Source organism: Panthera pardus, unplaced genomic scaffold (assembly GCF_024362965.1).
Source record: "Panthera pardus isolate Hobbes unplaced genomic scaffold, ASM2436296v1 HiC_scaffold_6, whole genome shotgun sequence".
Lineage (NCBI taxonomy): Eukaryota > Metazoa > Chordata > Mammalia > Carnivora > Felidae > Panthera > Panthera pardus.
In genome coordinates, this window is record NW_026526991.1 from 86,742,860 (window position 1) to 86,757,079 (window position 14,220).

Below are 14,220 nucleotides of genomic sequence, written 5' to 3' on the forward strand. Positions count from 1 at the left end.
AGATCATTTTGAAGGAGATGCTTGCAGCATGTGACAGAGGGAGACATTCGTGGTGGCTGCTGGGGCCCGGCATAACTTTTCTGTCTGTGAAACCAGGTAATAATACTCCCAGGAACATTCCAAGCCTGGTACTGGACCACTGAGACCAGCATTTGCCTGAAATCATTGGTCAAGTGGTCCTGCCCTTGGGGAGCTTACAGTTCCCTCCATGTCAACTAATATGCAAAGTAACCTGGTGACACTGACCCAGCACAGACCAACAAGTGCAAAGGACAATGGCAAATTCAGAATCAGAGTCAGTTAGTTCATCAGGAAAGGTTGCCTGGAAGACAGGATTCATGAATGGGGTGTAGAAGGAGAAAGCCAAGAGGACATGGGATGGAGGAAGAAAAGAGGAGTAGAATCTCTATTTTGCTTCTGAAGTAGGATAAGCAAACTATAAGGCAGGCAGGAGACAGCTTTACTGGCCTGTACTAAATACTTGGATTGGGAACCAGCATGAAAGGTAGTGAAGAGTGGCAGATATTGACAGCCACGCTGGGTGTTTTGAATTTGCTAGCAGAGATATTGGAGCCCACTGCAGGGTGCCCTGAGATGTGTTAGGCAGTGATGTGGATGTGCACAATTGTCTGGAGAAGTGTATACCCAGATTTGCATGTCTTCTGTGTTTGTATGTGTTGTGGGGCAAGATATACATCCAGGTGATGTTGCATCAAGTGACTTTGTGCCCCAGGCTCTTATCTCTCCATTTGTGTGGGTGATTGTCATGTTCATATGTCTGAGTACCTTTGTTCATTTGTGTGTCTTCTGGTCCTGTGTGATTGGTGTATCATTTTTTTTTGTGTGTGTATTTTCTTTGGCTGCATGCTGTGGTGGGTAGCTGTGTGCAAAGGTGTATGCTGTGTATGTGTCTGTGTTTATGTGTGTGTGAGTGTGGGGGCTCCTGTCTGCAGTAGGAGTGGGGGAAGTACTAACTGCCCAAGCATCACCTTCTCTCTCCCTTCCTGGCTCCATCTGTCCCTGCTGAGGTCATGGCAAGGAGGCAAACAGCAAACGGGCAAAGTGCTTTGCCTGGAGAGACTAGAAACAGTATAAATGAATCACAGACTCCTGCTGCTGGGGACAAACTCATGAAGAGGCAGAGGAGAACAGACATAGAGTCCTGCAGGCAACAGGCTGCTCCTTGGAGCAGGTGCACTCACATGCACACACACTCTCAGGTACCCATAGGCCTGCCAGGCACAGAAGGACACACACACACTGGCTCATGACCTCCCTTTCTCTTCCCACTGTCTGAGCCCTAAGGCCCTTTGATCAATCCCATCCAAACACTTGCCAGGGTTTGGGGTGATGTGGCTGGGGTGCTGCCTTTGATCTTGGAACCAATGACCAGACAATTGCTTTGAGGTGTGTGTGTGCCACTCATGCACTCCTTCCTTCACTCCTTCTGCTATTCTGCCATCTCACTCCCATTTCTTTCCCTCCTCACTGATGACTCTGACTCCCCCTCTGCACAATTAGCCTCTAACCTGGGTTCCTCCACTTACCTCAATCCCATATCTCTTCCACAGGTTCTCTCCCTCCTTCCTGATTTTTATCCTCTCACCTGGACTTTATCTTTCCTTCCCTGTGCCACTGCTATTTCCCCCGCCTTGCTGTCCTGGATCTGTAGCATGGTTACTGCAAGTCACCGCACTTCTGTCTACACGTGCCTTGGCTGCACCCTGCAGGTGCTTCTTCCTCAGTCCTGTGCTCTGCCCCTGGCTGCCTCCAACTCCTCTTCCCATATCTGCCCTAGTGGTGTTTCTGACCTAGTTCTTTCTCTGACTGGCCCTTCTCCCATTGGGTTTCAGGTGTGGTCCCTGGCCTTTGCCCATGTTGCATCCATGGGGGCTCTTCTGGCCTCTCCAGAGTTCCAGTTTTGCCTGTGTCCTCCTCCCCATCCTGATGTGAAGCTTCAGGCATTGCCTTCTGGCTCCCAGTCTCTGCCAGGACTCCCCTGGTTGTGGGGGGCCGTGGCAAAGCAGGAGGTCTTGAGCTGAGCTAGAATCCCAGCCCTGTTCCTCCCCATGTAGCCTCTCCACCTGGACCCACTCACCTATAAAAGGTGGGAAATAATTGCAGGGTATTCAGGAAATAATTCCTGGGACTGTAGTAAAAAATAACACTGTACTAAGGATGCAAAATGCTGGGTACATAGTAAGCACTCAATATATATTAGCTCTTATTATTTGCCCTTCTTCAGTCTGCTCCCCTGTCTCCTTAGCCTGTGTAAAAAAATGTTTAGAAGAGAGAAAAGCAAAAGCAGTGGACTGTAGAAACCACAACCAACTGATTACCAGGAATTTCTTATGGTTCAGCCTAACAAGTGCTCTAAGCTCTGAACACAGGAAATGCCCATGAGTGTGGACAAAAAGGGAAGATGGGGACTGGACTGAAGCACAGAACACAGAAAACCATGTGAATTGTACCCTGGTTGGAGCAAATTCAAACCCAGGGAGGATGGAGCCTGCCCAGGGTCCAGCATGCATTCACCTATGGTGGCAGCGCTGGCTGCCTTCTGTCCCTGCAGTCATGGGCCTGTGTCTGCTGGGGCTGCAGAGGGTCTGGGAGTCTAGCTTCTAAATACTCTCACCTCCAGACAGGACCTGGGCTGCTGGAGTTTCACAAACACATCCTCCTTTCCCCTCTGTGCATGTCAGGTGTGTGTGCATATATGTGCATGCATACACACACACACACACACACACACACGCCCTAGGATCTCTAAAGGAAAGCACTGCCCCACTAGAGATGGATTCCCTCCAGCTGCTTGTTTTCCTGGAGTGCCAGGAAAACAGGCACCTCACAGGACAGTGTAGGCTAAGATGATGTCCCTGGTTGGTTTTCTTCCTCTGTTTCCTCTTTTATCCTAGGGAGCTGAATCAGTGAGTCACACACTCTGCCTTCTATGTGTTCTGGACACTGAGGGGAGACCCAGAGGGAGAATCAAGGGCCCTACCGTGTGGGAGATCCTGGCAGCTGGTAAGATGAGGCTGAGAGCCAAGACAGAGAGGCATAGTGCTCTGGGTCCTCCCTCAGCAAATGTTTGTGAGCTGAGTTGGTCAAGGACAACTGGACCAGACCCCATGACTCAGATGATGGGAGACAGCAGTGACCAAAGATGGGATGATGGAGGAAGACACACAAGTCTAGAAGGTTTCCTAGGAGACAAGGAGAATGATACTCATTTGGTTAACAAGGAGCAGAGAAATGGAAAGGAGAGGATGAGATAAGTCAGAGCTCTCAGTAAATGCATGATCTTGGGGGTAGGGAAAGTGGACCTTGGATGAGAAGGAAGTGTGTGTGTGTGTGTGTGTGTGTGTGTGTGTGTGTGTGTGTGTTTTGGGAAAAGTGTGTTAGAGGGATGGAGGAAACAGGATCTGCTGGAGAGACATAAAGCTTGGAGGGCCAGGAGAGCCCACCCTCCAGTGGTGGGATGTGATGGGTGTCACAGGTGGTAGAGATGTGTAGCAGAAATGTAAAATATTCCATGGTTGTAGCTCCCCAGTGACTCTTGGCTGGGTGGGCAAGATGTTGGGAAGCTAGGCTGATGTCTCTGGCCTTGATGTGTCCTCATAGGCTGTGAGGCTGACTGAGCCTGTACTGCATAGGATAGTGAGCCATGGCTGGGGGAGACAGCTTCCAGGACTTAAGCAGGTGGGGAAGAGGACCCTGAAGGTCAGGAGACAGAAAGAGGGAGAGGGAGACAGGGATGGGGATGGGGAGGGGTAATGGGAAGACTGAAGGCTTTGAGAACTTTATCCTGGCTACACCCTTCACCTACCCTTTTCATGGACTGAATTCTGTGTTTTAAAACTCAAAGACCTTCAGTAAATGATCTGGTTTAGCCTTTCATCTTCAGAAGGTAAGGTATGAATTCCCCACTTTCCAGATGAGGCCCCAACTTGGCCAAGCTCTTCCAGGCAGAACATGCTGAGAAGGGCCACAGGAGGCAGGTCTTTTGCCCTCTGGGGAGTAATTTTTCCCTCACACACCAGGCCCCAAGACTAGCTGCTTCCCAGGGCAGAAGTTGCAGGACTCACCTGCAGGAGCGGGCATCACACTGCAGTCATTTGATTCTTTGCTCTGCTCCTTACCAGCTCTGTGACTTGAGGCAAGTTACTTAACCTCTCTGTGCCTTAGTTTCATTATCTGTAAAATAGAAGTATTAATACCTGATTCTGTTGCCTGTTATTGAGCATAAAATAAAAATATATGCAAAATAAATGTGTATAGTTGAAGAGATTTATAAAACTAAATATTCTAGGCAATTTCTTATTATCAATGAATTTCTGAATGTTTATGATGAATTGATTTATGTATTTGTGGGCTTAAATGTTTACAATTGTTAGGTCTTCTTGGTGGATAGACCCCATAATGATATAATGCCCTTATTCATCTCTGTTAAGGTCTTTTTGTTTTGTTTTGTTTTGCTTTGTTTTGTTACAGTGTTTATTTTAAAATTATATTGTCTGATATAAGTATGACTACTATGGCTTTCTTTTGATGACCATTAGCATGATAGATTGTTCTCCATCCCCTTACTTTCAATCTGAAGGTGTCTTTAGGTCTAAAATTGGTCTCTTGTAAACAGAATATAGATGGATCTTGTTTTCTTATCCATTCTTTTACCCTATGTATTTTGATTGGAGCATTTAGTCCATTGACATTTAGAGTGAGTACTGAAAGATATTAATTTATTGTCATTGTGTTCCCTATAGAGTTGGAGTTTCTGGTGGTGTTCTCTGATCCTTTCTAGTCTTTGTTGCTTTTTTTGTTTGTTTGTTTTGTTTTGTCTAATCTTTTCTCCTCTCAGAGAGTCCCCCTTAAAATTTGTTGCAGTGCCAGTTTAGTGTTCATGAACTCCTTGTTTTTGTTTGTCTGGGAAACTTTTTATCTCCCCTTCTATTTTGAATGACAGCCTTGCTGGACAAAGAATTCTTGGCTGCATATTTTTCTAATTCAGCACATTGAATATATCCTGCTACTCCTTTCTGGCCTGCCAAGTTTCTGTGGATATGTCTGCTGCAAACCTGATCTGTCTTCCCTTATAGATTAAGGACTTTTTTTTTTTTCTCTTGCTGCTTTCATGATTCTTTCCTTGTCTGTTTATTTTGTGAATTTGACTATGATGTGCCTTGTTGATGGTTGGTTTTTGTTTGACTTAATGGGAATTTCCCGTGCTTCCTGGATTTTGATGTCTATGTCTTTCCCCAGGTTAGGAAAGCTTTCCACTACGATTTGCTCACATAAACCTTCTACCCCTTTTTCTCTCTTCATCTTCCAGGAACCTTATGATTCAGATGTTATTCCTTTTTAAAGAGTCATTGAATTCTCTAATTCTTATATTGTGCTGTTTTGCCTTATTTTCCCTCTCCTTTTCTGCTTCATTAGTCTCCATAAGTTTGCCCTCTCCATCACAGATTTGCTGCTCTGCCTCATCCATCTTTGTCGCCATGGCATCAATACACGATTGCAACTCAGTTATAACATTTTTAATGTCGTCCTGACTAGATTTTACTTCTTTTGTCTCCACAGAAAAGGATTCTATGCTTTTTTCAACCTCAGCTAGTATTATTATCGTGATTCTACATTCTGATTCAGATATCTTGCTTGTATTTGTGCTGATTAAGTCCCTGGCTGTCATTTCTTCCTGTTCTTTCTTTGGGGGTGAATTTCTTCATTTTGTCATTTTGGAGGAATAAAAAGAATTAATAAATTAAAAAAATAAATTAAAAACAACACAAAAAATCAAATATAGAATACTATATCATAGCTGTGTTTTGGTCTGGCTGTTGAAAGAAGCTTGATAGAATAGAGAAAAGGAAAGAAAATGAAAAAGAAAGGAAAAAGAAAAAAAGGAAACATTTGAAAATAAAAAAAGAAATACAATAAAATAGAATAAAATGAAATGATGAAAGTAAAAACAATTTTAAAATTTTGTAAAAAAGTAAAAAATAGGGGCACCCAAGTGGCTCAGTTGGTTAAGTGTTTGACTTTGACTCAGGTTATGATCTCGTAGTTCATGAATTCAAGCCCCATGTTGGGCTCTGTGCTGACAGCTCATAGCCTGGGTCCTGCTTCAGATTCTGTGTCTTCTGTCTCTGCCCCTTCCCACTCGTACTCTGTCTGTCTCTCTCAAAAATAATAAAAAACATTTAACAAATTAAAAAAAATAAAAAAACAAAAAATATAGTAGAAAAAAGTAGAGAGAAATCTTTTTATAAAAATAAAAATAAATTTTTTCTTTCTGTATTCAAGAATAATAAAAGAAAGAAATTGAATAGATGGACCAATGAATAGAATGGAATACGATTGAAATTGAAACCCTAGAAGTCAATCTATGAAGCACTTTATAATCTCTAAACTAAGCAGGGAAAGAGAGTTGTGGTGTTACTCTAGAGGGTGGTAGGCGCAGTTGGACAGGGAGTGGTGTAACAGCTCTTTCCTCCACTAGATGGTGCTTCTTAGCTTACTGGGGTGGATCGTTGTGGTGTGCGTGTGTGTATGCGCATGCATGGGAGAGGTGAAAATGGCTTTACCCAGCTACCCAGTCTATGGTATCAGAACTCTGTGCTCCCATTGACTGGCAATCAAGCACCCCTCTTTTGTCTCTGGCCTCCATCCACTCCCTGCTTCTACTCTGTTCACAACCAAGTCATCAGCTTCCAGGAGGCAGCTCCCTCCTGAGTTTTATCTCAGATGGGGCTGTGTTTCCATACCCCTTACTTCTGAGGGCCCTGCAGCTTTGACCCACTCAGCCCCTCTGGTGGAGGGTCTCACCAGCAATGGCCAGGTCCGAGCCTGCTCTCAGGAACGTTTGTGTGATCATGTAGCAGCAGTGTTTCAGGGATTATGGTAAATCACAATACACATCTGGTGCCAGGCCTTCACTGCCTTTTAAAGTCCTTTTTCCAACACCAAACGTGGCTACTATCCAGGGTTCACAGGGATCTTTGCCTATGGAGAGGCTGCACAGGCCTTTCTTGCCCTCCCTTCCATCTCTCTTTCTTGCTTCTCTTATCTCTGTCTTTTCCTGCCTCTTCCCCTGTCTTTGGTTCACATCCCTGCCTCCTTACTTCTTCCCTCACCCTTCAATTTTCAGATACTTCATGTGAAATCACATGCATGGGCTCCACCTTCCATGTCACCACATTGTGTCCACTCCTCCAAGACAGAATTATGACCCCACTCTTTATCCTCTGATTCCCCCCACCCTGCCAGTCTTGGTCACTTCTTTTCATTTCTACTTTTTTTGAATTAAAATATTGTAATGGGGCCCACAAAAAAGGAGGGAGTGAGGGTGGGGAACATGCAGGGGACAGAGGAACACAATGACATGGCAAGGCCACAGCTTCTGTCCTATGGGAGGGGGATGAGAAAAAAAGGCCAGAGCTGGAGCTGGAGGGGAAGAGGAATGGAGACACTGTGGCTTCATCCCCCCACTTCTGGTAAGCATCTATAGTCCCTAGATTCTCCCCCACCCCAGTTTACCCTGAACACCAAAATTCTATCTCTTGTCCTACCTCTGGCCCTAGTGGCTCTTTCTTTTGCTCCCTTGACTTGTCTTACTCTGATAGTTATACTAGTAAAATGATGTTTAGGGCCTGGCCCCAAACAACCCCACCTTATGAACTTACTACAGTTGCCGTCCCTGCTTCTGCCCCTACTCCAAGTCTCACGTTTTTTTGGTCTGTGTGACAGAATCTTTGAGTCCCTCCCTTCTTCCCCCCCTTAAAGAAAGAAAAGCACCAATTCCCCAGGGAGAGACAGCAGAGAGTAGTGGGGATGGAAGAGGAAGAGGAAGGACCATCAAGGAGGGGCTCACACATCCCTGGAAGGGCAGGGCAGGGGGAGGGTGGAGGGAGGAGAAGGGTGAGGACACTAGCCACTCCTGTGCTCTTCCAGTCCTGCCCACTACCCGGGACTTTAACACAACTGAGGGGACAGGTGTGTGTGGATTCAGGGAGGAGAGAGGTGCAGGAGAACCAAATCCTTAAAACCTAGTGAATTCCCCTAAGAAAGATGTCTTCCTCCTTTCCTTCTGGAGGCTATATGGTTGATGGGGAAAGTAGCGAGGAGGTGTTGGGAAGAGAGAGGGGAAGAGGAGAGGACTCCAAGGGACCTTCCTACACTTTCCACTCTCCCTGCCTCCAAAGGATAGTTCACCAGGGCTAGGAGGGAAGTGGCTGAGAGGCTGCCCCTTGGGCTTAGAGGGAGCCCACAGCTGGGGGAAGAGGGTGCCACTGCCACTGCAGCTGCTGCTCTAAGACAGACCTCACCGGTACCTTGGTTGCAAAACTCACAGACATGATGAGGGTCCTGGCAGTGCACCTTCCTGTGGTCCAAAATATAAGCCGAGATCGCATCTTCCTTCACACATGACATGGCACCTTCTCCTTGAGTCACACTGTGTACGCCCACAGTGGGTCCTTCTTGGGAAAAGCTGCCTCACATAGGTCACATTTGAAGGGCTGTCTGTGGAGGGCACTTGTGGGACATGGCTGTTGAGATGATCTTGAGGGAGACGGTCTCCCACAGTGGGAGTAGTTGCAGGGCTTGTGCACTGCGCCATCCTGTCCTGTAGCATGGGAACACGTAGTAGCCCCCACCGTCATTGCACTTGCATCACTGTAGGAACATTGGTAATGGGTAGAACTCCTCATCTGAAGTCATAGCTTGTCTAGGCTTGGGTGGGAGAGGTCACCAAGGCCTTGCCAAGCATGTCACAGGTGTGCTTCTCTGGATGTGTTTTCCAGGGTGGGTCCGGGTCACACTCCACCCAACACCATGGCCTCTGTGGCCCCTGTGACTACTCAACTACTTGCACTCTCATCTTTCCCTCCCCCACTGGTCCACTCAGCTCAGCTAGGGATGCTCAGGAGACTTAGGGGGACCATGGTGGGCATCTCCATAGTACTGGAAGGGACATGGCCAGCCTTGGCGCCTGTGTGGATGGCCTGATGCCTCAGGAGATTGCAGCCATCTGGAACTCCTTGAAGCAAGGGCGCACGTGTAGGACCCTTTGCTCTTTGTCTTCTTCTCCCAGTCAGGTGCCACCCAGGCCACAGTGGCAATCCAGATCAGGGCTATAATGGTGATGTCATGGCTGCAGTGTTGGTGACCACAGAGACAGGAACGTGGTCTGGGCTACTGGCGTGGACACTGGTGGGGGAGGGCAACGGGGACTTCAGAGCCACTGTGTCCACCGTGAAAAGGGTGGAAAAGCCAAGGGTGCAGCAGCAAGGGCAACAGTGGTGGGGGTTGACTCCTGGGTGGCATCGTGACCTGTAGCACATCCACGTGGAGAAACCTGCAGTGATAGTGGGAGGGGCTGTGGCCTGAATGGGGGCACCGAGGAGGGCTGGAGTGGACTTGGGTGAGCCCTAGGAAGCAAAGAAGATGGTTGGAGTAGAGCTCAGTTCCAACCTGCAGGGGATTCTGGGCGAGACACTAAAGTGGGTAGAAGAAGTTCATGAGGTGCCCACCAGGGAGATTGAAGCCCTGCAAGGAAAAGGGGGCAGCAATCATGCTAGGGAATATGGGGAACATTGCGGAGCCAAATCTCTGGCAGCGGATCTGACTCCCTCCCGCTGCCACAGGGCCCCTCCTGAAGTGGATCACCTAAGGAGAAGCAAGCTAAGCCTGCCCCTCCCGCCCCCATGCACCTTGCCTACCCACCACAGCTAATACGCCAGATCCCCAGCACCACAAGCCTGGCAGTGTGCAAGTAGCCCAGACGGGCCACGCCACCCCACAGTGAATCCCGCCCCTAGGAGAGGGGAAGAGAAGGCACACACCAGTCTGACTGTGGCCCCAGCGGTGGGCTGGGGGCAGACATCAGGTCTGACTGCGGCCCCGCCCACCAACTCTAGTTATACACCACAGCACAGGGGAAGTGCCCTGCAGGTCCTCACCACTCCAGGGACTATCCAAAATGACCAAACGGAAGAATTCCCCTCAGAAGAATCTCCAGGAAATAACAACAGCTAATGAACTGATCAAAAAGGATTTAAATAATATAACAGAAAGTGAATTTAGGATAATAGTCATAAAATTAATCGCTGGGCTTGAAAACAGTATAGAGGACAGCAGAGAATCCCTTGCTACAGAGATCAAGGGACTAAGGAACAGTCACGAGGAGCTGAAAAATGCTTTAAATGAAATGCAAAACAAAATGGAAACCACAACGGCTCGGCTTGAAGAGGCAGAGGAGAGAATAGGTGAACTAGAAGATAAAGTTATGGAAAAAGAGGAAGCTGAGAAAAAGAGAGATAAAAAAATCCAGGAGTATGAGGGGAAAATTAGAGAACTAAGTGATACACTAAAAAGAAATAATATACGCATAATTGGTATCCCAGAGGAGGAAGAGAGAGGGAAAGGTGCTGAAGGGGTACTTGAAGAAATAATAGCTGAGAACTTCCCTGAACTGGGGAAGGAAAAAGGCATTGAAATCCAAGAGGCACAGAGAACTCCCTTCAGACGTAACTTGAATTGATCTTCTGCACGACATATCATAGTGAAACTGGCAAAATACAAGGATAAAGAGAAAATTCTGAAAGTAGCAAGGGATAAAGGGAGACCTATAAGACTAGTGACTGATCTCTCTTTTGAAACTTGGCAGGCCAGAAAGGATTGGCACGAGATCTTCAGTGTGCTAAACAGAAAAAATATGCAGCTGAGAATCCTTTATCCAGCAAGTCTGTCATTTAGAATAGAAGGAGAGATAAAGGTCTTCCCAAACAAAAACTGAAGGAATTTGTCACCACTAAACCAGCCCTACAAGAGACCCTAAGGGGGATCCTGTGAGACAAAGTACCAGAGACATCACTACAAGCATAAAACATACAGACATCACAATGACTCTAAACCCGTATCTTTCTATAATAACACTGAATGTAAATGGATTAAATGCGCCAACCAAAAGACATAGGGTATCAGAATGGATAAAAAAACAAGACCCATCTATTTGCTGTCTACAAGAGACTCATTTTAGACCTGAGGACACCTTTAGATTGAGAGTGAGGGGATGGAGAACTATTTATCATGCTATTGGAAGCCAAAAGAAAGCTGGAGTAGCCATACTTATATCAGACAAACTAGACTTTAAATTAAAGGCTGTAACAAGAGATGAAGAAGGGCATTATATAATAATTACAGGGTCTATCCATCAGGAAGAGCTAACAATTATAAATGCCTATGCGCCGAATACCGGAGCCCCCAAATATATAAAACAATTACTCATAAACATAAGCAACCTTATTGATAAGAATGTGGTAATTGCAGGGGACTTTAACACTCCACTTACAGAAATGGATAGATCATCTAGACACACGGTCAATAAAGAAACAAGGGCCCTGAATGATACATTGGATCAGATGGACTTGACAGATATATTTAGAACTCTGCATCCCAAAGCAACAGAATATATTTTCTTCTCGAGTGCACATGGAACATTCTCCAAGATAGATCATATACTGGGTCACAAAACAGCCCTTCATAAGTTTACAAGAATTGAAATTACACCATGCATACTTTCAGACCACAATGCTATGAAGCTTGAAATCAACCACAGGAAAAAGTCTGGAAAACCTCCAAAAGCATGGAGGTTAAAGAACACCCTACTAAAGAATGAGTGGGTCAACCAGGCAATTAGAGAAGAAATTAAAAAATATATGGAAACAAACGAAAATGAAAATAAACAATCCAGATGCTTTGGGATGCAGCGAAGGCAGTCCTGAGAGGAAAATACATCGCAATCCAGGCCTATCTCAAGAAACAAGAAAAATCCCAAATATAAAATCTAACAGCACACCTAAAGGAAATAGAAGCAGAACAGCAAAGGCAGCCTAAACCCAGCAGAAGAAGAGAAATAATAAAGATCAGAGCGGAAATAAACAATATAGAATCTAAAAAAAACGGTAGAGCAGATCAACGAAACCAAGAGTTGGTTTTTTGAAAAAATAAACAAAATTGACAAACCTCTAGCCAGGCTTCTCAAAAAGAAAAGGGAGATGACCCAAATAGATAAAATCATGAATGAAAATGGAATGATTACAACCAATCCCTCAGAGATACAAACAATTATCAGGGAATACTATGAAAAATTATATGCCAACAAATTGGACAACCTGGAAGAAATGGACAAATTTCTAAACACCCACACTCTTCCAAAACTCAATCAGGAGGAAATAGAAAGCTTGAACCTACCCATAACCAGCGAAGAAATTGAATCGGTTATCAAAAATCTCCCAACAAATAAGAGTCCAGGACCAGATGGCTTCCCAGGGGAGTTCTACCAGACATTTAAAGCAGAGATAATACCTATCCTTCTCAAGCTGTTCCAAGAAATAGAAAGGGAAGGAAAACTTCCAGACTCATTCTATGAAGCCAGTATTACTTTGATTCCTAAACCAGACAGAGACCCAGTATAAAAAGAGAACTACAGGCCAATATCCCTGATGAATATGGATGCAAAAATTCTTAATAAGATACTAGCAAATCGAATTCAACAGCATATAAAAAGAATTATTCACCATGATCAAGTGGGATTCATCGCTGGGATGCAGGGCTGGTTCAACATTCGCAAATCAATCAACGTGATACATCGCATTAATTAAAAAAAAGAGAAGAACCATATGATCCTGTCAATCGATGCAGAAAAGGCCTTTGACAAAATCCAGCACACTTTCTTAATAAAAACCCTTGAGAAAGTCGGGATAGAAGGAACATACTTAAAGATCATAAAAGCCAGTTATGAAAAGCCCACAGCTAACATCATCCTCAATGGGGAAAAACTGAGAGCTTTTTCCCTGAGATCAGGAACACGACAGGGATGCCCACTCTCACCGCTGTTGTTTAACATAGTGTTGGAAGTTCTAGCATCAGCAATCAGACAACAAAAGGAAATCAAAGGCATCAAAATTGGGAAAAGATGAAGTCAAGCTTTCGCTTTTTGCAGATGACATGATATTATACATGGAAAATCCGATAGACTCCACCAAAAGTCTGCTAGAACTGATACATGAATTCAGCAAAGTTGCAGGATACCAAATCAATGTACAGAAATCCGTTGCATTCTTATACACTAACAATGAAGCAACAGAAAGACAAATAAAGAAACTGATCCCATTCACAATTGCACCAAGAAGCATAAAATACCTAGGAATAAATTTAACCAAAGATGTAAAAGATCTGTATGCTGAAAACTATAGAAAGCTTATGAAGGTAATTGAAGAAGATATAAAGAAATGGAAAGACATTCCCTGCTCATGGATTGGAAGAATAAATATTGTCAAAATGTCAATACTACCCAAAGCTATCTACACATTCAATGCAGTCCCAATCAAAATTGCACCAGCATTCTTATCGAAACTAGAACAAGCAATCCTAAAATTCATATGGAACCACAAAAGGCCCCGAATAGCCAAAGTAATTTTGAAGAAGAAGACCAAAGCAGGATGCATCACAATCCCAGACTTTAGCCTCTACTACAAAGCTGTAATCATCAAGACAGCATGGTATTGGCACAAAAACAGACACCTAGACCAATGGAATAGAATAGAAACCCCAGAACTAAACCCACAAACTTATGGCCAACTAATCTTTGACAAAGCAGGAAAGAACATCCAATGGAAAAAAGTCTCTTTAACAAATGGTGTTGGGAGAACTGGACAGTAACATGCAGAAGGTTGAAACTAGACCATTTTCTCACACCATTCACAAAAATAAACTCAAAATGGATAAAGGACCTGAATGTGAGACAGGAAACCATCAAAACCTTAGAGGAGAAAGCAGGAAAAGACCTCTCTGACCTCAGCCGTAGCAATCTCTTACTCGACACATCCCCAAAGGCAAGGGAATTAAAAGCAAAAATGAATTACTGGGACCTTATGAAGATAAAAAGCTTCTGCACAGCAAAGGAAACAACCAACAAAACTAAAAGGCAACCAACGGAATGGGAAAAGATATTTGCAAATGACATATCAGACAAAGGGCTAGTATCCAAAATCTATAAAGAGCTCACCAAACTCCACACCTGAAAAACAAATAACCCAGTGAAGAAATGGGCAGAAAACATGAATAGACACTTCTCTAAAGAAGACATCCGGATGGCTAACAAGCACATGAAAAGATGTTCAACGTCGCTCCTTATCAGGGAAATACAAATCAAAACCA

The 14,220-nt window shown here is 44.7% G+C and overlaps 1 protein-coding gene and 1 pseudogene across 1 annotated transcript in view; one reads left to right on the forward strand and one right to left on the reverse strand.

Moving 5' to 3' along the window:
- Positions 1 to 14,220, forward strand: part of LOC109268710 (cationic amino acid transporter 3-like) — a 215,065-nt gene that overhangs the window by 79,779 nt on the left and 121,066 nt on the right. The gene's annotated exons all lie outside the window — the stretch shown is intronic.
- Positions 8,854 to 14,220, reverse strand: part of LOC128774997 (myc-associated zinc finger protein-like) — a 38,310-nt pseudogene continuing 32,943 nt past the window's right edge.